Genomic DNA, 26,511 nt, shown 5'->3' with positions numbered 1-26,511 from the left:
TGGCCTGCTGCATCATTCAGTTTGGGTGGGGGTGAAGGACACAAGGAAAGGGGTTCTTCCTGACCAGGAGCCAGCACTTGACGACTCAGTGCTTGCATTTTTTGAAACTTCAGAAGAGGAGGGCATATTTGCTGGAGTCTGTTTCTGCAATGTAAGCCAAAACCAGTTCCTCATGCTCCGGCTTTAAAAGCGGTTAACCTACTCCCAGAAAAGGTAGCCTTCCAGGCATTCCGGAGCCAGACCATGACGCAGGCTCAACACCTCCTGCCTTAGCTGCTATTGTGCTTTTGCCACTACCAGAAGATGCAGCACCACCATCATCACCAGTTGGCCTCCCAACGCCCACGTTCGCGGCCTCTTCCACCAAACTTCAAAATTTTGCAGAAAATAAACCCAAAATAACATCAGATATATGGTACTGTATCATTAGCGTACAGCTCTATACAGTCAAAGGATAATTGTCAATCTCCCTGTATATTCCTTCAGTCACACAGAGACGCTCACAGGCTCAGTATGGATTAGACAGGAATATAAAAAGTAGAAAAAGTGTACAGTATCATCAGATAATAATATAATAATAAATTTTATTTCTATAGCGCCGACATATTCCGCAGCACTTTACATTTCAGAGGGGATTTGTACAGACAATAGACATTACAGCATAACAATAATCACATAGATTATAACAAATACCAAGACGAATGAGGGCCCTGCTCGCAAACTTACAGTCTATGAGGAAAAGAGGTACACACGAAAGGTGGGTGATAACAGTTGCCCTGATTGTATGGACCAGCCATAAAGTTAAGTGTGTAACAGTAGAGACACAGAGGGCTAATGGATGCATAAAGCATGTGGGAACATTATGCGGGGAACCTGGTTTTGGTAAAACTTTTGGCTGTGCCACACAGGGATAGTATAGTTTAAACATTCTAAATCTCCGTAGACATTTCAGGAGGCAGACACAGACACTCTCTGGCTCAGTATGGATTACAACACAATATAAAAAGCCGTAAAATGGTAATGGATCTCAAGAGTACAGGTGTACACAGTGTAGGGGTCATTGTTGTCAATCTCAGCATTTATTTCCACAGTCAGAAAATAACTCTCACTTGGTCAGTTTGGATTAGACCAGAATATTAAAAGCAGGAAATGGGTAATGTATCACAAGTGTAGAGCTGTATACACTAATGTTGGGGTAATTTTTAAATGTACATCTAAATTGCAGGAGTAACCCACAGACTGTCACATGCTCGGGAAGGATCACACCACAATATAACAAGAAGATCCGCAAGAAATAATCACACATGTGGGACAATGTTACAGGTGTCAATGATACACTTAGAGTGGTGGGTGGAGGAGGACTTCCTGGCAGAAAGGGTACAGTATCACCAGATACCAGGTATATATAGCATAGGTTAAACATTAAAAATGTACATCTATATATCAGGAGTAGTGTTGAGCCACCCCGCTAGTGTTCAAGTTCGTTTTGGTTTGTCGAACAGGAGGCAAGTTCGTCGAATGTTCGTCGAACGTTCGACGAACACCTTTGAAAACAATGGCAGGCAAACACATACTAACACATAGAAAACATTTACAAAACACCTTAAAAGGTGTCCCAAAGCAGACAAAATGCTCAGAATACAAAAATAACATATGGAAAAGGGAAACTACATATAGAAAAGAGGTGGAGGAGTAAAAGGAGGAGGAGGGGACACAGATATAGGCATGTCATGCCCTTATGAAGTAAAGAAAGGCTGGAATAAAAATGTAAAATACAAAAAAAAAATAAAAATCTGAAATCGAAGACGATCATATACCGTCGGACTTCCCACCATAAATTATGCCAACTGCCGATCGGGCGGCGTTATTCCCACGAACCACCGAACAGCGTCCATGAAGGCAAAGTGTTTGGTTTCCAGGGGCAGTATGGTTGCAAAGCTGAACCTTAAAGGAATGTCCAGAAGGGCACCCCCAGGAGTGGAGCCTGCGGCTTAATTCGACTCCACCTGGGAAACCTCAACCATGCCAGCTACAGAAAAGATGGACAGATTGCAAGCTTTGTCGATTCAGTGGGTGGTGGTGGATGTCCGTTTTAAGTTGTGCTAGCGATTTGTCAGCTTAATTCCGTTAACGAACGAGACTCCGGCATGCCCCCGTGGTACGCGTCAAGCTTACTAGAAGGACACGCGAGGATAGATGAGCAGCAGGCTGGTGAATATCAACAGAAATATTAAAACTAATATGCTTTATTTCAATCCTTAAAAAGGAATAATTCCTATTAAAAGTGCACTCCACAAAAAGACAAACAAACATAAAAGACTAACACTGTATTTAGCACTGATAGTCACAAAACGGCTCCCATTGGCGATTCTTTGAACAATCTTACTTCGGTGAGAACATACACATATATAGTGGAGAGTATAAAGCCCTCTTAATCACCTATAATGTTCTCACATCTCATGTAAATACTGGAGCCAATAATCCCATTCTTCCGATTTATTTGGGATAAATATTTCAGCAGTCTATCGATGTTGGTTTAACTCATTCACCACATCAGACCCAGTGTGTATTTCACATCATATCTGGGTTATCATAGACATTTTAGGAGCAACAGCAATATACTAGCATTTTCAAAAATTGGCGTACCCTGCAGACTGAGGTGCAACTTCTTAATCACACAGCCTCCTACTCAGGGATAAACATAGAGTCAAAATGCCTCTTCAGACACAGCAGAACAATTCATTGCCCACATGGCAAATAAAAAGGTCAACTGGAATTCCGGAATTAGACCTAACCGGCATTCCAGAAAGAATGAAAAAATTAAGTGTCCAAACCACAGGTGGTGTAGCTTGCTTAACAGCTGGGCTGCTCTGCTGAGTAGCACGCAGTTCTTACATAAACAGGCGGCATAGCTTGGTTCACGGGTGGGCAACTCTGCTGAGTAGCAGACAGTGCTTACATAAACAGGCGGCATAGCTAGGCTCACAGGTGGTCTCCTCTGCTGAGCAGTAGACACCGGTACTAGTCCCAAAGTATTCACTGGGCTAAATGGAGTTAAAAAATGGTTCTTACATAAACAGGTGGCACAGCTTGGTTCACGGGTGGGCACCTCTGATGAGTAGCAGGCACAGTTACTAGGCCCAAAGTATTAACTGTGCTAAATGCAGTCAAAAACTGGTTCTTTCATAAACAGGTGGCATAGCTAGGTTCACTGGTGGGCTCCTCTGCTGAGTAGCAGACAGTGCTAAAGATGCGGTAAAAAATTATTAGAAACACACACGGTGTAGCTCCTTGACAGGTGCACTACACCGCTTGCTACCACACACCGCTACTATGCCATGAAACAGTCTATTAACATTGAAAACCATTATTGATGTGAAAATGAAGTTACGCTTTTGGTGAACGAACCGTTCTCGAACGGAACCTCGAACAGCCGAATTTTAAGCAAAGTGTTCGAGTTTGACGAACGGCTCGAACACCGCCCAAAACATCTGGAATTTTAACTTGGCAAATAGGTCGACTCGAACACCGCTCATCTCTAATCAGGAGGCAGACTCAGATATTCTCAGGCCCAGTATGGATTCGACAAGATTGTAGAAAGTTGAGAAAGGGTACAGTATCACCGGATAACAGGTATATATGTAGCATAGTTTACACATGAAAAACCTATGTCTATATATCAGGAGGCAGACTCAGAGGGTCTCAGGCCCAGTATGGATTTGACGTGATTATAAAAAGTTGAGATAAGGTACAGTATCACTGGATAGCAGGTATATATAGCATAGTTTAAACATTAAAAATCTGCGTGTATATTTCCGGAGTCCGACAAAGACACTCACAGCCTCAGTATGGATTAGACAAGAATCTAAAAAGTAGAAAAAGGGTTATGTATTCAAAGCGTACACCAGTATACACTGTTGGGGTATTTTTCAATCTTCATATATGGTTCAGTCACAGTAAGACAGTCCAGACTCTACGCGAGAGGAAACGAGATGGATACAAGTACAGACGGAAAGTCGAGTGATAGCAGAAATTTTGGAATTACTAATCATGGGGAAAAACTCCCGGGAGAATTCTCAGAGGCGATGCTGACCCTCAATTACTTTATCTGTGGAGACAGCGAAAACAGTTCTTGTGAAGAAATGTTTGCTGTATCGCAGTACCGTGGAACCCATCACCGTTACTCATCTCCATCAAATTGTGATCACAGGGAGAGATGTAGACATTGTCCTCATTGCCTATCATGATCTGTCAGGTAACTTTGGAGTGCAAAAGACACAAGCCACAGGCTGTAGGCGATTCTATTGGATTGGCATGAGAGGACACATTTAAAAATGTGGGCAGGAATGTTACACGTCTGTGAATCGGAAAACCGTGAAAGCTGATGATAAACCACCACTGCATCTCATTGTGAGTTGACATCCATAACAAATGGAAGCCATTGATCATCTGAAGATAGAGCCCAGCAGGACAGGGCATAGCTATGTCTTAACCATCATCTATCATTTCGACAAATTTGTATTGGCAGTCCCAGTGAAGTATTTAACAAGCCAGACTACACAGTGTTGGAGCAGGGAGAGGTAAGTATTGCAAGTGCTGGTGCCCTGAGCAAGCAGGGGGGCCCCACTCTTGGCCAGCGGTACTGGCACAGGGCCCCTCATAGTACGCCGGTGTGTCTTATGGCAGGTGTGCACCCCTACCATCAGAGACACTTGATTGTACTATGAGGGACCCTGTGCCAGTGCCGTTGCCCAAGAGTGGGCCCACCCACCTGTCCAGGGCAACGGCACTTGCACGGGTGCGTGCGCCAGGTGGTGACCCCGGCGTTGTGGGGGGAGGCAGCCCAGTTAGGGAGGTGGAAAAAATGTCATATGTTGATGTTGGACATTTAGCAGCTGCAAATGGGGTAATTGGAGAAGTCCGTGGAAGAGGAGGACAAAAGCGAGCCATTTTTCTGGCATCCTACGTGTCAACAGGGGAGGGTGGGACAAAACCCTTTGAAACCTATGCATGGTTCATTTTAATGAAGGTTAGATCATCAACATTTTGGGTTGACAGATGGGTCCTTTTTTCTGTCAGGATTGATCCAGCAGCACTGAAGACTCTTTCAGATAACACACTAGCAGCAGGGCAAGCGAGCTCCTGTAAGGCATAATGTGCCAATTCAGGCCAGGTGTCAAGTTTACTCGCCCAATAGTCAAAGGGGAATGACCGGTGAGGGAGAACATCGATATGGGAGGAGAAGTAGTTTGTTACCATAGTTGACAACTGCTGTCTCCTGTCACTTTCAATCGATGCAGTATTACCAGTCGTGTGAGCGGTACTTGAAAAATCAGTCCACAACATGGTCATGAAACCCCTGTGTCCAACTCCACTTTGGCTGTGTGCACCACGAACACCTCTTCCATGTTGCCCCCTACGGCTCGTGGGAGAAACATCACCGCCGCTGTGTGCTGGGAATGCCTCAAACAAACGGTTTACCAGAGTTGCTTGTTTGTTAGCCAATATTAGCTCTAGGTTCTCCTGTGGCATGATGTTTTGGAATTTGCCTTTATAGCATGGATCCATAATGCTGGCCAACCAGTAGTCATCATCGTTCATCATTTTGGCAATGCAGGGGTCCCTTTTTAGGATCTGCAAGGCATAATCAGACATGTGGGCCAATGTTCCAGGTGTCAATGATACACTGCGGGTGCTGGGTGGAGGAGCACTTTATGACAAATCAACATCCCTCCAGTCATGCACAAACCCTGTACATGACCTTGCCACGCCAACATTTTGTCTTGCCCCCTGAGAAGCATCCTCCTCCCCTAAATAATCATCCCCATCATCATCCTCCTCCTCCTCTTCTTCCTCCACCTCGTCCACGAGACTTCCCTGAGCAGACAATGGCTGACTGTCATCAAGGCTTCCCTCCTCTTCCTCCTTGTCTGCAGACGCCTGCTCCTTAATGTGCGTCAAAATTTGCATGAGCAGACGCATAAGTGGGATGCTCATGCTTAGGATGGTGTCGTCTGCGCTTACCAGCCGTGTGCATTCCTCAAAACACTGAAGGACTTTACAGAGGTCTTTCAGCTTCGACCACTGCACACCAGACAACCCATGTCTGCCAGCAAACCGCCTGCCCGTGTATCCTCCCACAGATGAATTACAGCCTGCCTCTGTTCGCACAGTCTCTGAACCATGTGCAGGGTGGAGTTCCACCTTGTTGCAACTTCGATAATTAGGCGGGTCTTGGGAAGGAGGAGCAATCGCTGCAGCTTCTGCATACGACTGGAGTGTACGGGCGACCGGCGGATGTGCGAGCACAGTCTTCGCACCTTATGGAGAAGAGCTGTTAACTCTGGATAATTACAGAGGAAGCACTGCACCACCAGGTTCAAGGTGTGAGCCAGCCAAGGTATGTGTCTGAGTTTTGAAAGGGCTATGGCTGCCACAAAATTCCAGCCATTATCATTAACTACCTTGCCTGCCTCAAGATGTAGACTGCCCAGCCATGACTCAGTTTAGTTTATCGCTGCAAGTAGTCGGCCAGTACCTCCATGGTGTGTCTGTTGTCGCCCAAACACATCATCTTCAACACAGCCTGCTGATGCTTACCACTAACTGTTCAATAGTGGGACACCTCGTGTTCAACACTGGCAGCTGCGGATGGAGTGCTCATGCGACTGCGCTCTGTGGAAGAGCTTTCGCTTCTGGAGGAGGAGGGGGGTTGAACGCCTGCAGCCAACTGTTTCCTATACCGTGGGCTAGGCAGCACTGTCCCACCACCGCTGTCCCCTGTGGACCCTGCATCCACCACATTTACCCAGTGCGCAGTGATGGACACTAACGGCCCTGGCCATGCCTACTGGACCATGCATCTGTTGTGAGGTGCACCTTTCCACTCACTGATTGCTTGAGTGCATGGACAATGTGGTCTTTCACATGCATGTAGAGGGTTGGCTTTTGGCAAAAAGAAGTGCCGACTGGGTAGGTCATAGCGTGGTACTGCGTAGGCCATGAGCTCACGGAAAGCTTTGCTTTCAACCAACTGGTAGGGCATCATCTCTAACGAGAGTTTGGCAATGTGGGCGTTCAAAGCCAGTGTACGCGGATGAGAGGATGAGTACTTTCTTGTCCTACACAGAGTCTCAAGTAGGGTGAGCAGGACTTGAGAGCTGCATATGGTGGAACTAGAGGTGGACATGGCGGACTGAGAGAGGATTGGTGATGGTGATGGTGTTGGTGGTGTTGCTGATGGCCTAGATTCAGTCTTTCGTAGCAATGACATTGTGATTTCATTATTGCTTTGCCCTTGCGACGACACCTCAACATTTGCTGCTGGTGGTGTGCTAACCGGTGGGCTTACAGTGGGGGAAACGATGTAGCATTGCTGACTACCTTCATTGAGAGCAGTTGCACATGTGGTACGTGAGGTTTGGTAGTCCGTCCACGCTTGCAAGTGCATGGTGGTAAAAATGTCTAAGCATGCAACTGGTATTCAAATTTCTCAGATTTTTCCCTCGGCTAAAGGTCTTTGTGCACTTCTTACAGATAACCTTTGCCTGATTATTAGGATTTTGTTCAAAAAAGTGCCACACTGCACTCTTCCTACTATGGAAGACACAAGGAAAGGTGTTGTTCCTGACCAGTAGCCTCCACTGACGACTCAGTGCTTTTATTTTTTGAAACTTCAGAAGAGGAGGCGAGAGAGCTGGAGGCTGTGTCAGCAATGTAAGCCAAAACTTGTTCCTGAAGCTCCGGCTTTAAAAGCAGTTTACCTACTCCCAGAAAAGGGAGCCTTCGAGGCCTTGTGGAGCCAGACGATGATGCAGGCTCAACACCTCCTGCCTTAGGTGCTATTGTGCTTTTGCCACTACCAACAGATGCACCACCACCATCAGGACCAGCTGGCAACCCCCATCCACTTCCACGGCCTCTTCCACAATACTTCCTCATTTTTGTGAAAATGTACCCAAAATAACACCAGCTATTTGGTACTGTAAAACAAGGAAGAAGGTGTATATAGTATTGGTGAGAATTTGAATCTCACTAGAGATTTGAGGACGCTGAACTATTGTCTCAGGCCCAGTAAAGATTACACCTCAATGTAACAGGCTGAAATTGGATGGTGTATGACAAGGTGGAGGGTGTATGTAGTATTGGTGAGAATTTGAATCTCACTAGAGATTTGAGTATGCTGAACTATTGTCTCAGGCCCAGTAGAGATTGTATCTCAATGTAACAGGCTGAAATTGGATGGTGTATGACAAGGTGGAGGGTGTATATAGTATTGGTGAGAATTTGAATCTCACTAGAGATTTGAGGATGCTGAGCTACTGTCTCAGGCCCAGTAGAGATTACACCTCAATGTAACAGGCTGAAATTGGATGGTGTATGACAAGGTGGAGGGTGTATGTAGTATTGGTGAGAATTTGAATCTCACTAGAGATTTGAGGACGCTTAACTATTGTCTCAGGCCCAGTAGAGATTACATTTCAATGTAACAGGCTGAAATTGGATGGTGTATGACAAGGTGGAGGGTGTATATACTGTAGTATTGATGAGAATTTGGATCTCACTAGAGATTTTAGGAGGCTGACAATGATGCTCTCAGTCCAAGTATGGATGCAGGCAGCCTAATAAGCAGGACTGCTGCTCACAAAAGAGTGGAAAAATGAACGCTTGGTAACTGTGCAGAAAAGAGGAAGAAAAGTATTTTTGCTTTTAAAAAAGCAGTTTGCACAGCAGTGTGCAAACTGCAATGCAGCTATCAGGGAGCCTTATAAGGAAGCCTAATAACTAACAGAGCTGATGCACAAAAATATAGCCTCCCCTGTCACTGCACACAAACTGTTGTGTTGTACAGTGGAAATCGCTAACAGCAGAAGCAGTTTTTTGGTTCTTCTTCCCTGCCTAACGCTCTCCCTTATTCTGAATCAGCAGCAGCAACCTCTCCCTAATGCTAAGATCGGCAGAAGTAAGATGGCGGTCAGTGTGCATGCCCTTTTATAGCCCCTGTGACGCCACACAAAGCCAGCCAATCACTTGCATGCCCTTCTCAAAGATGGTGGAGACCGATGCCTATGTCATCGTGTTGCCCACAGTGTGCGTCCTCCATCATTGGCTGAGAAAGGGTGCTGGAAGCATCATTTGAAACGCGACTTTGGCGCTCGGGTCGCCGACCTTGTGGCAGACCTCACACTATGGTCGGGTTTCGTTTCATGAAACCCGACTTCAGCGAAAGTCGCCGACTTTTGAATTTGCCCGACCCGTTTCGCTCGACTCTAGTAACAGTTCAAGTGGGGAATCCACGACCAATACAGTTCAGGATTGGATTCTGACACAGAATTGAGGTTCTGGAGCTTTAAGAAGAGGGAATATATGGCAATATGTACAGACCTGAAATTAATTTCTTCAGCTGGTCACGGTATGTGCAGAAATATACTTGAAGTAAATAACGGATAATATGCGGTGAGGCGGGGGACCCTCAATTTCCTCAACATGCAGAGCAATAGGTTCTTCTGTACACATTTAGTGCAACCTAATGCTGTAGAAACATGCCTTAAACTGGACTGCAGTGATCCAGGGTTAAAAAAAAAGGTTAAAAGTCTTCAGCCATTTTGGCTATAGAAGTTGGGGGAAGATCCAAGGCACTAGGCCTGGCTGTAAGTCTTAAAGAGAAGAATGAACCTCCAGGCTTGGAGCCTGGAGGGGGTCAGGAGACCCCTCACATGAGGTCTGCTCTGGGTCACATCTTGAACCAGACTCCTCAGGGAACTTTCCAGAACCCTGTCTTGTCTCTCCAGAGACTGGAGGTAGCTCCTCCCATTGATCCTTGGTCACAGGGTCTCCAACCAATAGGATAACTCTCAACTCTTGTGTCAGACTTCACATTGTGAGAATAATATATAAATCATGAATATATGAGATTAGTGAGTAATGGATTCATTTAAACCATATAACAGTAAAAGGATAACTTAGGGGTGAGTTGAAGTGTACAAAAGCTACTCACGGTTCAGGGTTACTTAAAGGGACATACACAGTCTGGACTGGGTCACTGCAATGACATTAAAGAGAAACTGTTCCATTTATTTTTTTAATGAGTCAATGGCGCAAGTTAAAAAATTAAACTTTCTATGATATCTTTTTAGAGAAATCTGCTTTTTTTCTCCTCCTTAACTGATCATTCAATCAACATTTCTCAATTCACTGTCTTCATTGAATACAGATTTTAGGAAATGGCAGTTGGTGTGTAACGCTAATGGGTTGGGACGAGCCGACCTTACCCTGTAGGGCATGACTAAGTGTCTACCGGGTATTCACTAGAGCCTCTGATGGTGTGGATTAGACTGGGCCACCCATAAACCCCAGGTACCACTCCAGTGCAGTCCCTGTGACTGCAGCAGGTGACCCACTGGTCAGAGCAGATATAAGAGGTACAGGAGGGTTAGGCAGACGAATAGGCAGACAATCTGGGGTCAAGGCAAGCAGCACTGGTTCAGAATACTAAGTCGAGGTCAGCAGCGGAGAGATCAGACAGAAAAAGTAAGCAAGCCAGATCAGTAACAGGCAAGACAATAAGAAATAATACAGGACTGATTGCTGAAACTCACAACAGGACTGATTGCTGAAACTGACAGGAACCAGGAACCTAAGCTCAGGCAAAGTTATGTATGGAGCTGTCTAATGTATCACCTGCTGGATAGTGATTGGCTGGGAAATCCAAAACCTGCAGGACACAGCAGGGTTAAATTCCTGCATGATCTGACTGCCATGTGGAAACATCAGGTATATGCAGCACATTTGGAAGTGCTGCATGGACTCAGAGCGGTAGCCAGTCACGAAGACAAGCAGAGTGGCAAACGCAGTGAGTAGCATGACTGCGGGAGCGCATGCGAGTGACCACCATAACATGGTGCTCATAAAACTCTATGGAGAAATGTAACTCTTTTCAGGAGAACTTATAACAGAATGTTTGTGTCTGACTCTAGCTGCTCTATCTATTGAATTTAAACAGCGCTTATTTCATCTTCTATCTCAGTAATGGAAATGTGGTATTTACTTAATACACACTTTACCCATAAATTAAGAATGAAAGATCAGTCCAAGGGGAGTAAGAAGTAGTTTTAAAAAAATATATATATTGCAAAAATGTTTATTTACATGTGTATTGTTGATTTATGCTGCAATTAAAAATAAATCGGTAATCATTACGTCATTTAATAATTTTTGCTGTTCTTAGCTTTTCCTTACAATCAAAGGAAGGTTTAATTCAATACTGAGAGGTGAAGATCACTTTTACACTTATGAAGTGCTATCTAGTACACAGAAAATCATTCATATTAATACAGAAGATATGTAATAGCTATAAGGTAACAGTATAATTCACACTTCTCCTACTGGTAGGCTACTAAGAAATACAATACTTGCTCATTCGTCACCTTTTCACCTACATACAAAACGGCACAATTCACTATGCATGAGTTGACAAGTATATGTGCATGGCAATGAATTAATTAGAAAGACTTTAATATTACCTGACTTTGATGAATCATGTAGAATTCTCCATATTATTGAGTATGGTCTGTAAATAATACAGTTTTGTGCACCAAAATACTATAGAAAATCTGCAGAGAAGAACAATGTTTAAAATTAATTACAAACAAGTATGTTAAAGAACGTCCCTGATGCCAGGGCCAGATTTACATATTTCTACACACTAGGCCAAAGCACATAATTGTGCGACTCCTCCACCTCCCCAATTTATTAAAAATGTATTGATTCGAAGGTTGTCCACTACTTTATCATTGATTACTAGGTCATCAATGTTTTAATGGTGGGGATTCAATCTCCGGCGCCGCTTTCGATCATCTGTTCTCAGTGTCAGCAGCCACAAACCAGTGCTCCACAGTTATGAGCTGCTCATTTTTCTGATTGTGGCTGTGGCAAGGTACTGCACATCTGCCTCCTGTTCAAATCAATAGGAGGCATCAACTCTCAATGATAAAGTAGTGGACAACCTCTTTAAACGAACTTCACCATCATGTCTCTCATTGGATTGAAGTTTCCTGAGAATCAAACATTTTTCATCATGCTCATATATTTTTTTCAGAAATATTGAGAGCTTTTACCTCATACAGATAAAAATGTTCTCACAGTTCTGTTACGAACTTTACTGGTGATTGAAGAACTTTGACAGCTTCCAAAATATCAATTTCCACTTTTTATACATACTTGTTCACTTGGTGTAATCTGAACAGTACTGTTCTCCAAAACTCTGCCATAAGTGCTCTTTCAAGTCTTTGCAGCTTGATGAGTGCATGCCTCTAGCTTCTGCTCGAGTTCCTGATTTTTGAGTTTTATCAATTTTCTATGATGGCAGTAAATATATAAAGTAAAGCGATATGAGCATAGTAAATCACTTGGAATCACTATTATTAGGGTAAATCTGTAATTTTCCTGTAACACAATGTTAGGTGTCAGGATTTTCCTGAGGCACGGGATGGATCCTAAGCCTTGTCTTGCCCTGCGATCTCCCATTCAGGTCCGGCAGCTGAGAGTGCTGCTAAGCATAGGCATCGGTGTCTTGCTCAGGTTCATGCCATGCATTTGGTTACTGCTGACTCTCCAGCTAAGTCTTTAGTAACTAGTGGCATACAGGTGCAGCTTTGCGCTCTGGAGGCAAAGTCCAGAGATCACCTTAATCACCTTACTGAGCATGTCCGTGATGTGGCGTCTTCCTATTGGAGGTTGGACGTCAGCTACTCTGGTGATGTGGCAGCTCAGGATGGGTCCACGGGCAAGGTCCTGTCCATCTGGACATGAGCCTAATGTACAAAAGGCTCTCAGAGGTGCATGCCCATGCACTAGTATCCTTTATGGTTGGTGTGTGTGAATGGATACGCTACCACTCTGTATGCACGTGTGTGTGTTTAGTTACCATCTGAGTTTTATCCAGTTAGGGCTTTTTGTACCATCTTGGCTTAGCATCTGTCTCCCACATGTGTGCAGTTAGCACATTGGACGTACAGGGCAAGAGGAAACCAAAGAGCTGTGCTCCCCTGTGAGGTCTCCAGGGTTTGTAGTTAGCGCCAGTTTTTGTATTTTTCTTGTGACTCTCAGCATCTGCTTCAGTCACGTGTGCAATTGGCACGGGTCAGTTACAGAGCGAGCGCAACCCTTTAGCTCTACCTCTCTGTGAAGCTAACAGAGCTGAGTATTGTGTGTTCTGTTCATACTGCGTGGAGCTAATGCAGTCCTACTTAGAAGTTTGCTTGCTGTCTTTAGTTTGTCATTGTTCACATTAGCCGCAGTTTTACATCTCTGCACTGTGGACCCGGGTTGTGATCACAATGTTATTTATTTTATTTTCTTGCGATCCACCATCCCTAACACACATGGCTAATGCTGAATGTATGAGAGAGAATTAGCAAATGATTTTTGCCTGTATCTGAACAAGAGCACAAGCTATAGAGATGGGCAACGTAAATATAACACTCAATTTATCACAACTCTCAATTTATTCAATGCATAAAAATGTTAATTAAAAAACAGCATTTTATATGGACTTTTGAAAATAATACTAAAAAATGTGTAAATATTTGGTTGTTCTTTTTTCTGTATATACGCCGCCACTTATTGCTGCGCCCTAGGCCATGGCCTAGGTTGGCCTCATGTGAAATCCTACCTTGTCTGATACTCTCCAATGATATATTGTCTACATTGGATGAAGACAATACAGCTTGTATTCCCCACGCAATATTTGCAGCCAATCGTTGGCTTCAGTGGTCTCAAGCTGCATTCCACTGTGGCCAGTGATTAGCTACATACATCAGGTTGGCTACACAGACTGTGAGATCTGCAACCAATATATTTGTATACTGGCAGACAGTCTCAGGGATGCAGCATTGGAACAGAGAGTGAGTGGTTATTTAATTTGTTTAGTAGCACTGACTGTGCTAAGGTATGGGGCCTAAATGAAGGTGATACCTATGTGGTAAAATATAGATTGTATGTAAAACAAATGAAAGGAAACTGAGCATGTTGTGATGCACAAACTTTACTTTTAAATGTGTTGTGTGAATAGCAAGTATAGAGCCCTATTTGACTGTTTAATGGAATAAAAATGTCCATATCTTCAAAAACAGCAGACATTAATAAAAAATTGTCTTTCTGCATGCATGTTTGCTAAGTAGTGGAAAACCTTATTGACTGTAACTAATTATCTGGAATCTCAGTGTCTCAATTTATACCAAGAGATTAATTTAAGCATGCATTTAAAATTTATGAGAGTGGTAAAAGAAGTCAAGGATGGTATCTAACAAAAATGTAATGAGGCTCTGTCCTGGGCCCTGTATTGTTCAACATCTTTATCAACGATTTAGATGAAGGAATTGAGGGTAAACTGATTAAATTTGCTGATGACACAAAGCTAGGAGGGATAGCTAATACTAGAGAAAAGAGAGAGAGAGGATTCAAAAAGATATAAATAAACTGGAGCAGTGGGCAGCAACTAACAGAATGATTTTTAACAGGGAAAAATGCAAAGTACTACATCTGGGCAATAAAAATGAAAAAAGCATATACAGAATGGGAGGAATAGGGCTAAGCAACAGCACATGTGAAAAAGACTTGGGTATACTAATAGATCACGGACTGAATATGAGTCAACAGTGTGATGCAGCAGCAAAAAAGGCAAATGCAATTCTAGGATGTATTAACGGAAGCATACAATCTAGATCACGTGAAGTCATTATTTCCCTTTACTCCTCTTTGGTCAGACCTCATCTGGAATATTGTGTCCAGTTTTGGGCACCACATTTTAAAAAAGACATCAACAAACTGGAGCAAGTTCAGAAAAGAGCGACCAGACTGGTGACCGGTCTGCAAACCCTGTCTTTTGAGGAAAGGTTGCAGGATTTGGGAATGTTTAGTTTGCGAAAGAGAAGACTGAGAGGAGACTTAATAGCTGTCTACAAATATCTAAAGGGCTGTCACATTGTAGAAGGATCAACTTTATTCTCATTTGCACAAGGAAAGATTAGAAGCAATGGGATGAAACTGAATGGGAGGAGACACAGATTAGATATTAGAAAAAACTTTTTGACAGTTAGAGTGATCAATGAGTGGAACAAGCTGCCACGAGAAGTGGTGAGTTCTCCTTCAATGGAAGTCTTCAAACAGAGGCTGGACAGACATCTGACTAGGATGATTTAGCGAATCCTGCTTTGAGCAGGGGGTTGGACCAGATGGCCCAGGAGGTCCCTTCCAACTCTACGATTCTATGATTCTATTAAACCCTTTGCAACTCTTATTGCAGGATATTTTAGCAATATGAGGATAGGGCTAGAATTATTATGTATAATTATAGCGCCATTTATTCCATGGCACTTTACATGTGAATAGGGTTATACATAATAAAAACAAGCACAGTAATCATGAACAATACAAGTCACGACTGGTCCAGGAGGACAGAGGACCCTGCCTGCGAGGGCTCACAGTCTACAAGGGATGGGTGAGGATACAGTAGGCGAGGGTAGAATTACAAATCATCTGTGAAATATTAATCTTACTTATATGATACTGCCTTATTCAAACAGTTAACTTTTGGACTTTCTAGATCCCAAAAAAGAATACAAACAAAGCTTTCTTTCATATTATTTAGCTCATTACAGTTTATTTCTTTATCCATATAGTCATCATTCACATACACAACACTAGAAAAAGTAGCTCTATTACATTATTGGTCTTTCATTTGAATGGTCAATGTATACTACATTTCTCCCTGCAATTGCTGTTGCAGATTAAATGTTTGGCCATCTGAACATTCTGCAAAATTTCACACTTGGGACCCCAGGCCATTAGCCAGAATATAGAGCTGTTAACAAAAAAGAGGCACTTGCTTTGGTGGGCTCAGCTTGTCCATGTATTATACTGTAATTCATTTGTAAATGTATATTGATGTCAGCCAGCGTAATAAACACCGGATTCTGAGCCACGACTAGCTTCACTTCAATAAACACCTTTGTCCCCAGGTTTGTCCTCAGGTTTAGAGGGAAATGTGTACTTGGAAAATGATCTATTTTTTAAATCAAATTTTTATGTTGAATGAATTTAAAAACATTTTTTTTCATATCATGATCTTTCATAAAAATAAAAATTAGGAATCACACAACTTTCACACTGGCATGAGGGACTATTTTAGATATCAACTTCATGTTCTTTCAAGAAATTCAAAATTATATTATCAGCAATAAACTTACTCTGATCCTATCTTTTCTATGTAAGCTTCTAAAGAGCATGTGCCCAGGTCATTGTGAAAGGAAACCTCCTACTACGATTTATGGATCCTGTGCTTATAAAGGTGTTACCTGTCAATGTAATCCTGCCTGGGGATAAATGAAAAGGAAACTGCTGTAAACTCTTCCTGAAAGGAGTCTTAAATTGCTCCAGAGGCCTGTTTGAAAATTGCACAATTTCTAATTATGTTTTTTAATACAATAATAAGAAGAAAAATATGGCAAAATATTTCAAAAACATATTTAGCAAAAATATCTGATCGAAAAGTAAGTAATTTTCTTAAAATACATTCTTGTTAAGCTGGTCTGTAAGAGGGCAACATTTAAGTAATGACAGCAACCTTGATTTCAGTATACAAAGAAAACTGTCAATTAGCAATGAATGGGTGAGGCGAACCAACTGCTAATCAATATTGAGGAGGACTTCAGAGCTCAAGAACAGCACTCCACTATTGCAAAGAATGCAGCAGAAAATTTCTTATTAATCTTATTTTCAGTTTTTATAAGAGTTCAAACTTTTCCAACTAACCTTAAGGGCCCGTTACACATAGCGATATCGCTAGCAATATCGCTGTAACGTCACCGATTTTGTGACGCAGCAGCGATATTGCTAGTGATATCGCTACATGTGATACTTACCTCTGACCGGCTCCCCCACTGATTATCGCTGATCGCGCGAGAACGTCCAGGACCATTTCTCGTCGGGCGCTTCCTGCTGGGCTTCCTGTGGCGCCGACGAGCGACGCATGGACGCGGGCGGGAGGACGTCAGGATCGCCGCGTCTGACAGGTAAGTAGCCACCCCCGACCGCTGCTATGTCGCTGGTGAGATCTGCCTGTGTGGCAGCTCACTAGCGACCACTTAGCGATGCACCAGCGATCCATATCGTTGTCGGGATCGCTGGTGCATCGCTAAGTGTAACGGTACCCTTAGCTTTAATTAACCTGCATTATTGCAAGGAAACCGCCACTAATATTATCACTTATTGTCAGGGGTGGATTAAGAGTAGCCAGGTCATCAGTCAGTTAAGAGTACATGGGTTACCCCAGCATCCGATGTAATATGTGACATGTAGCATGATGTTTTTGGGAGGTCATGTGATGAACAGTTACAGATGTAAAGAAAGGGGATTTTTCACTTAAGTACAGAGCTATGCATAACAAGAGAGGATATTACGTAATAAGGGATGACGCTATATATGGCAAGAGAGGAAACTATGTAATAAAGGGCAATGCTATCCATAACAAGAAAGGCTACTATGTAATAAGGAACAGTGCTACATGTAAGAAGAATGGACACTATATAATAAGGGACAAAGCTATATGTCTTTTCTCCCACCCCTTTCCTCAGTTCATTATAATGTCATGTACTCCCACCCAACCTCCACCCCAATTCATTTCAATGTCATGTCTTCTCTCCCACTCCTCACCTCCAAATTCTTAATAATGACATGTATTCTCTTGCCTATACAACCACTAATTTATTATAATGTCATGTCTTTTGTTGCACCTAATGACCCCAGTTTATTGTAATGTCGATCTTCTCTACAAACCCCTTCCACCAATTAATTATAATTTCATGTCCTCTCTACCATCCCCACCCCCAGTACTTTATGCTTTCATGTTCTCTCACCCACCCATAATTTATTGTAATATGTACTCTTACCCACTCCATAAGTTTAATTTATTATAAAGTCTTAACTTCTCTTTCACCCCACCCCCCAATTCATTATAATTTCATGTCCTCTCCCCCACTTTCCATTCACTTAATTTAGAGAAGAAAAAAAAATCTCTTACCTCTCCAGTCAGTCTAGCATTCCATGGCTTTGCTACCTTCCTCTTTTGGCCAGTGGGTATGAACTAAATGATTCAGCTGGCTGTGTCAACACACTGACTGAGTCATAGAGAAAGCTGCTGGTGGAGGCACAAAAATATTATGATAAAGACAATCTGGTAATGGGGACTGAGGGCAGGGCGGTAGCATAGATTGCTCTCGTTAACTATCTCTGTCAATCACTGTAAAAAGCAATATAATTAGTTATACCATGTCACTGTAAATCCTGCTTACTGTGATATGTGCATGTATCAATTGCTGCCAATGCCTTCTACACAATTCGCAAAGATGTTACTTTCCAGACTTAAGGAAACTTTTTTGTCCTGCCCAGCAGGATTGTGACAATAGAAATATTAAAGAAGCATTCCTAGCTATATTTTTTTAATTAAATGCGTGTGTGCATGCCTGCAATTAACTTTTAAGTGTATTAATATACTCAGCTACTGCTGCTTTATTCGGTGTTTAGTGTCATTCTACTCCTTTAAGTGATAGATATCACCCCTCTGCAGACTCCCTGGGCCACATTCTCCATCATCTGAGAGCGGCTTTTACATTGTAAGTCTATGGAACGTCAGAACGAGGCTTCATAGGCTTACATTGTAAAAGAGACTTCCAGCTCACGCATAGAGCATAGTGGGAGCTTGCTAGTTACAATTGTGGTGACAGATTGATAGATAGATTGATAGATAGTAAAGTAGGTAGAGGCAGCAAGATAAGGTGCAAAAATTAATTGACCTTTATTAGCCTATGTGACAACATTTTGGTTCAAGTGTGAACCTTTCTCAAACAGAGAACTTGAGATGAAATGTTGCCACTAGTGTTGAGCATTCCGATACCGCAAGTATCGGGTATCGGCCGATATTAGCGGTATCGGAATTCCGATACTGACTTCCGATACTTTTGTCATATCGGATTCCGGAATCGGAAGTTCCCATCATGCTATGAGCCTGCTTGCTTTGATTAAGCCAATGGGAATCCTCCGAAGTGTGGCCACATCCTGTTAGGCATGTAGGCATGTTAACTATTGGCATGGCTGTGATTGGCTGCCGAAATGATGTCATGATGCACTATAAAAGCCACCGCAGCCGGCATTTCTGGTTCACTGTGCTGTGAATTCAGTTAGGGACAGGCTGCTGTAGAAGACTGTGAGGGACAGTTAGAAATAGCGATTCCACCAAACTTCTAGTGCTTTACCCAGGCTACATAAACCACCACTGTAGCCTTCTTTGCCCTAGCAGCAGTGTTCACAGCTGTCTGCAAGGGCTGTGTGAGTGCAGCTCACGCTGTGGAGTGGGTCCTGCAGCCACGTCAGGCTGTAGGCCACCCAGTGTGATCACTGCTGCCTCATACATCTTTTAATTTTTGAGCTGCATTTTTTACATAATTTCAATCTAGTGTGCTTCCATCCGTATCCATATACGTTGGTTGCAAACACTAGTAGTAGACAGCGGAGCCTTTCTGCAGCCTTTCAGTGCTAGTGTCCACTTTGCTGCACTGTTCATGGCTGTCTGAGAGGTCTCTGACTGTGTGTGAGTGCAGCTCACGCTGAGTAGTGTGTCCTGCAGCTACGTCTGGTTGTAGGACGCTCAGCGTGCGTCAGTGCCTCACACATATTTGTATTTGAGTGCAGCTCATTTTTTCTTCAATTAGTGTGCATCCATCCGTCTCCATCTACGGTGGTTGCAAACACTATATAGGAGTACACAGCGGAGCCTTTCTGCAGCCTGTCAGAGCCAGTGCCCACTTAGCTGCACTGTTCACGGCTGTCTGAGAGGTCTCTGATTGTGTGTGAGTGCAGCTCACGCTGAGTAGAGTGTCCTGCAGCTACGACTGGTTGTAGGACGCTCAACGTGCGTCACTGCCTCACACATATTTGTCTGAGTGCTACTCATTTTTTCTTCTCCTATTAGTGTGCATCCATCCATATCCATCAACATTGGTTGGTTGCAAACACTACCGTGTTTCCCCGAAAGTAAGACCCTGTCTTACATTAATTTTACCCCAAAAAGTCCCACCCTGTCTTACTTTCGGGGGAGGTCTTACATTAGCCGAAAAAAAATGACAATTTCTTTTTAACCAATAAATTAACATTTATTAACATGCTGTTATACCCCATAACAGTGCCGTATCCCACTGCACACAGCCCCACACCCCATAACAGTGCCGTATCCCACTGCACACAGCCCCACACCCCATAACAGTGCCGTATCCCACTGCACACAGCCCCACACCCCATAACAGTGCCGTATCCCACTGCACACAGCCCCATACCCTATACAGTACATGTTTCCCTACTTGGTTTTTAAGTGCTGGACGTTTTCCTCTGCGGTGCGGCTGTGGGTGCGGAAGGCCTGTGCTGCAGGGAACGCTGTGCCAATCAGCAGGGAAACAGCGGTGACGTGGGGCTGGGGCGGCCAATTACAGCCCAAGCTGCTGGAACAATCAGTGCTCGAGCCGGGGGCCGGCGGTGACGTGGGGAACAGGGGCGGCCAATGAGCTGTTGAGCTGGGCGGATTGCGGGGTTAACACGGCGAGTTAACCCCATGAGCGCTGGACCCGCCCAGCTGCACCTGAGGACACCTCTGGAGCCTGGGGACCCAATGGGGGACAGCGGCGGCCCAAAGGTAAGGGCCTTACATTTCACAGTGGCCCCCAATCCTGCCTTACATTCGGGGGAGGCCTTACATTGAAGGACCCCCCCGTAACCCCCACCCTGTCTTACTTTCGGGGGGGTCCTACTTTCGGGGAAACAGGGTATATAGGAGTAGATAGAGGAGCCTTTTTTTCTGGCTTGTGCCCTGCCGGCGCAGCCAGATTAGTATTGCCCAATTTTTTTGGAGCCTCATCTTTTGCATTGTAGGTTACCTGCCTGCATTGTAATAGCTCCAAAAAGTTGGTGATACTATCAGTTTCAATTCTTTGTTCACATACTTTGAGTTTGTTTCCAACAAAGAAACCACAAAAAAAGTTCACCAAACACTACATTTGGAACTTGTGTAGGCCACATCAGCTCCTATTAAAGTGTAGTCCACACACACACTTCATAAAATTAGTGTTTCTTGTACCTGTAACCAGCTGTTCAGGAATAAGCACACTAAGGCCCCCCTTTGTACTTTTCTGCCTATCTTAAGCAGTCTGGCAAGATGAAGAAGGCAGGGAGTAAGGCGCGTGGGCGTGGAGCTTCAGCAGGGAGAGGACGTGGGGATTCTGCAGGGAGAGGACGTGGGGATTCTGCAGGTAGAGGACGTGGGGAATCTGGGCCTGCTGCGGGCACCAGTGGATCAGCATCCCCCAGTTTTAGCAGGCAACAGTCCTTTATGCGCAGCTTTGTAGGACCTCAACGTACCCCACTGCTGCGGGAGGAACAAATTGAAGCCGTTGTCGGATGGATGGCAGCTAACGCATCGACTTCAATTACTTCCGCATCCTCTCAGGACCAGAGCACTGAAGAGCAACCATCTGTCTCTTCACCACCTGCCAAAGTGCCCAGGCAGTCAGAGAGACATGGACAGGGCCATCACAGTCTCTACTTCTGTTCTCGGAATCTGTTGGCTTGGAAAGAGGGGGCCAGCCAAGCAGCATTCCTGAATGTGAAGAAGAGGGAGTATGCAGTGATGCGCAACTTCTTTGTCCCTCTGAATCTGAAGAGGCGAGTGGGCCAGTGCCTATGGTCAGCACACCTCAGTACGCATCAGATGATGACGAGACTCAGTTGCCACTTTCTGTTGCGTACGGTGCTGGCGAGACAACCCCGGAGAAGCAGCTGTTTGAAGAGGGGAGGGAAGATGATGAGGTCCTTGACCCATCATGGCGTGAGGAACAGGAAGGTGGTGGGAGCAGCTCGGAGGAAGAGATTCCCCTACCGGCCAAAACAGGAGGCAGAGGGAGGGGGAAGACTTGGTTGCCTGTACCCTCCACTTCGGCACCCGTTAGGAGCATTCCTCATTCCAAAGGCAAAACGGGCGCTCCCAAGACTTGCAGTGCGTGGTCCTTTTTTGACACAGTTGCAGATGACATTTGCTTTGTCAAATGCAAGCTGTGTCATCAGAAAGTCAAAAGAGGGAGAAATGTCAGCAACCTCAATACCACAAATATGTGGAAACATGTGCGCACCAAGCACGAGTTGGAGTTGCAGAGACACCCTGAAGACGTAGGCCAACGTACAGCACCACCTACCACCTCTTCAGTTCGTGTTGGGGCCTCTTCCTCCAGCTCACACACTGCTGGTTCGGCTTCCTCACAGGATCGCCAAGGAAGAACCTCTGCCACTGTTGTCCGGAGACCCTGTCAGATTCCACCCATAGCAGCACGTTCCCATCCATCACAGCCATCGGTAGCACAAGCATGGGATAAAAGGCGCCCTTACTCGGCAAACCATCCCCGAGCACAGTCTCTGAATGCTGGCATTGCCAAACTTCTGGCAGTTGAAATGCTGTCATTCAGGCTGGTGGACACTGACACCTTCCGGGACTTAATGGCATTGGCAGTCCCCCAATACAACGTGCCCAGCCGCTTTTATTTCAGCAGGCGAGCCGTCCCTGCCCTGCTGAAACATGTTGAGGGAAAAATAAAACATGCGCTACTAAACGCCGTTAGTAGCAAGGTCCACCTGACCACCGATGCGTGGACCAGTAACCATGGACAGGGGCGATACCTTTCCCTCACTGCCCACTGGGTCAATGTTGTGGAGCCAGGTACAGATCTGGAGAGTGGCGCTGTACGTGTTCTTCCAACGCCACAGATTGCAGGACTCCAGTCTGTACACATAGACTCCTCCTCCTACTCAAGTTCCTCAGAAACAGCAGAGCAGGAGCCTGTTACGACCGATATGAGCACAGCCGTGGCCAAACATCAACAGGCTGTACTCAAATTAATTTCTTTGGGGAATCGAAGCCACACAGCGCAGGAGCTCTGGAATGCTATCAAGCAGGAGAGCGATGTGTGGTTTGGGCCAGCGAATCTCCAGCCGGGCTTGGTAGTGTGTGACAATGGCCGAAATCTGGTGGCAGCTCTTGGCCTAGGCAACCTCACACACATCCCATGTCTGGCACATGTGCTTAACTTGGTCGTGCAGAGCTTTCTGAGGGACTATCCGGATCTTGATGCACTGTTGCACAAGGTCCGCATAGAGTGCACTCACTTGCGGCGTTCCAGCACGGCAAGATCGCGCCTCGCTGCTCTGCAGCGACGATTTGGCCTTCCGGAACATCGCATCATATGTGACCTACCCACCCGGTGGAATTCAACGTTACATATGTTGGAGCGGTTGTGTGAGCAGCAGGCAGCAGTCATGGAGTACCAGCTGCATCAGGCGCAAACAAGTCGCACTGTGCGCCGTTCACACTTCAGCACCATTGAGTGGGCCTCTATGAAGGACATCTGCCTCGTTTTGCGTGCCTTCGATGAATCCACGTGGATGGCGAGTGCAGATGATGCACTAGTCAGCATGGCTGTCCCCCTTATCTGCCTGCTTCAACAAACACTGCAAGCACTAAGGGATGAGGTTTCGGAAGAGGTGGAGGATGAGGAGTCCCAAATGCCATCTGCTTCTGGACAGTCTGTGCTACGTGTTTCCTCACAAAGGCCTAGGCAGGGGACACTTTGTGAGGAGGATGAGGAGGAGTCGATGGAGGAGGAAGACATCTCTCCAGAGGAGGGAGGTACACAAACCTCTACTCAGTATGTACAGCGAGGGTGGGGTGATGCAGAGCAGGCCGAGGTCACGCCTCAAACAGGGGACAGCGGTTCTTTGGCAGTTGGGAGTCTGCAGCACATGGTTGATTTCATGCTGCAGTGCCTGAGAAACGACCGCCGCATCGCCCACATTCTCGTCTCGGCTGATTATTGGGTGTACACCCTCCTAGATCCTCGCTACCAGGACAGCGTACAAAGGCTCATACCAACATTGAACCGGGAGCGTAAACTGCGGGAGTACGAAGAGTCACTGGTGCAGTCCATAATGTTTTCCATTCCACCCGACAGCATTGTTGCTAGTGCTTTACAAAGCAGCTCTGTGCGTCGAGGCAGTGGAGGAAACTCTGCACAAAGAGGGAGCAGAGGCAGCGCCGCAGCACAAGGCAAGACCACTATGGCCCAAATGTGGCAAAGTTTTGTGTGTCCACCACAATTGTCTACACCATCAGCGACGCCTCAAGTCAGCAGGAGGCAACGCTTCCGTCAGATGGTGTCAGACTACATGTCTTGCCCTGTCGCTGTACTCCCAGATGGCTCTTCCCCCTTCAAGTTTTGGGTCTCTAAGCTGGATACATGGGCAGAGCTTAGCCAGTATGCATTGGAGGTGCTGGCTTGCCCTGCTGCCAGTATATTATCGGAACGCGTCTTTAGTGCTGCAGGTGGTGTACTAACAGACCGTCGCACGCGACTTTCTTCCGATAATGTTGACCGGCTGACTTTTCTGAAAATGAACAAGGCCTGGATCTCCAAAGACTGCCATTCCTCTTACAGACTAAATTAGTGGTTGGCAACTGTATCCAGGTCTGCTGGTGTGTTCATTTTTCTACCACCTGAACTATAATCCCTGTGCTTCAACACAGCCAGTTGTCGCTCAGATGTGTCGTCTGCACAGAGAAACACACTAGCTCCTGTGTTAGTGGGGTTCAGTAATGCCAGCTGATCCCCTGCTGTGTGGACAGCAAAGTCACCAGCTCCATCAACATTCAAACCACTACTGATTTTTAACCGTGCCCAACTTAGGTCTCTGGCTCCACTGTCTCTACTATTTCCCCTGGCCTCCGACCCCGACATCTACATCTCTGAAGTGGCGTCAGCACAATCTACACTTGTTCCTGTGTTCCTGTGGCTCAGTCCCATCAGTTTATCCCCTGATGTGTGTCCGGCAAGGTCTCCTGCTCTGTCCACATTCCCATAACCAGTAGTGGGAATGAGGACAGAGCTGGCGAACTTGCCGGACAAACATCAGGGGATCAACTGACGGGACTGAGCACCAGTAACACAGGAACAAGTGTAGATTGTGCTGACGCCACTTCAGAGATGTAGCTGGCGGGGTTGGAGGCCAGGGTAAATAGTAGAGACAGTGGAGCCAGAGGCCTAAGTGGAGCATGGTTAGAATCAGTAGTAGTCAACAACCTCCATAAAAACCGCTGCCCATTGGCCTCTGCATGCGGCATGCGTAATCCTGGGCTCCAACAGCGTCAGTTGGTGTTCAGAAGTGTCGTCTCCACAGAGCCAAACACATTTGTTCAAGTGTTAGTGGGTTTCAGCACTGCAAGCTGTTCCCCTGCTGTGGAGATGGCAAGTCTCCTGCTGCCTACACCAGCCAAAATCCAGTAGGACCCAGCCTGCTCCACGCCTGATCCTGGGCTCCAACAGCGTCAGTTGGTGTTCAGAAGTGTCGTCTCCACAGAGCCAAACACATTCGTTCAAGTGGGGTTCAGCACTGCCAGCTGTTCCCCTGCTGTGGAGATGGCAAGTCTCCTGCTGCCTACACAGTCCTACTACTACTGATTTTTAACCGTGCTCCACTTAGGCCTGTGGCTTCACTGATTTTCGTATTTCCCCTGTCCTCGAACCCCGCCAGTTACAGCTCCGAAGTGGCGTCTGCACAATCCACACTTGTTCCTGTGTTCTAGGTGTTCAGTCCGGTCAGTTAATCCCCTGATGTGTGTCCGGCAATGCCGCCTGCTCTGTCCATGGGACCAGCTTGCGGCATGCCAACTTTGCTTTTCAGGGGTAACTTCAGCTGCCCCTCCGGGTTCCAGCACCGTCAGCTGGTTCTCGGCAGAGCCTTTGGCCTAGGTGCCTCTATCTCGGTATCCGAGTTCCGGCAACGTCTGCTGGTCCTTGGTAGTGCTTTGTAGCACAGGTACATCCTGCTTAGTAACCGGGTTCCAGCACCGTCAGCTGGTCCTCGGTTGTGCCATTGGCTCTTATTCCTTCTGCTGCCCCTCCGGGTGCCAGCACTGTCATCTGGTCCTCGCTATTTCCATTTGCTCTTGCAGCTTATGCTACCCATCCGGGTTCCAGCACCGTCAGCTGGTTCTCGGCAGAGCCTTTGGCCTAGGTGCCTCCATCTCGGTATCCGAGTTCCGGCAACGTCTGCTGGTCCTTGGTAGTGCTTTGTAGCACAGGTACCTCCTGCTTAGTAACCGGGTTCCAGCACCGTCAGCTGGTCCTCGGTAGTGCCATTGGCTCTTGTTCCTTCTGCTGCCCCTCCGGGTGCCAGTACCGTCAGCTGGTTCAAGAGGACAAAGAACAGGAAGACAACCACCAAGATGCAGAACAACAAGAGAGAGAAGACAAAGAAGCATAAAAAAACAAAGCAGAAGAACATTAAGCAGAAGACTAATACTCTGAGCAAATGATATTATCTTATTTATAAGCAGAAGAAGACTAAGCAGTGTATGGGGGTGAGTCC

At 45.5% G+C, this 26,511-nt stretch overlaps 1 long non-coding RNA gene across 1 annotated transcript in view; it reads right to left on the bottom strand.

Moving 5' to 3' along the window:
• The window catches only part of LOC141091496 (uncharacterized), a 327,565-nt gene that overhangs the window by 45,945 nt on the left and 255,109 nt on the right, over window positions 1–26,511 (bottom strand). Inside the window, exons 2-3 of the long non-coding RNA XR_012232533.1 lie at window positions 11,523–11,612; window positions 9,998–10,042 (exon numbers count right to left, since the gene is read on the bottom strand). This is a non-coding gene — a long non-coding RNA (uncharacterized lncRNA). The remainder of the gene's footprint in view (window positions 1–9,997; window positions 10,043–11,522; window positions 11,613–26,511) is intronic.

This window comes from Dendrobates tinctorius, unplaced genomic scaffold, assembly GCF_039654945.1.
Source record: "Dendrobates tinctorius isolate UK_male_01 unplaced genomic scaffold, ASM3965494v1 ptg000003l, whole genome shotgun sequence".
NCBI lineage: Eukaryota > Metazoa > Chordata > Amphibia > Anura > Dendrobatidae > Dendrobates > Dendrobates tinctorius.
Note: the sequence above shows the minus strand (reverse complement) of the source record. Positions and strands in the feature narration are given on the sequence as shown.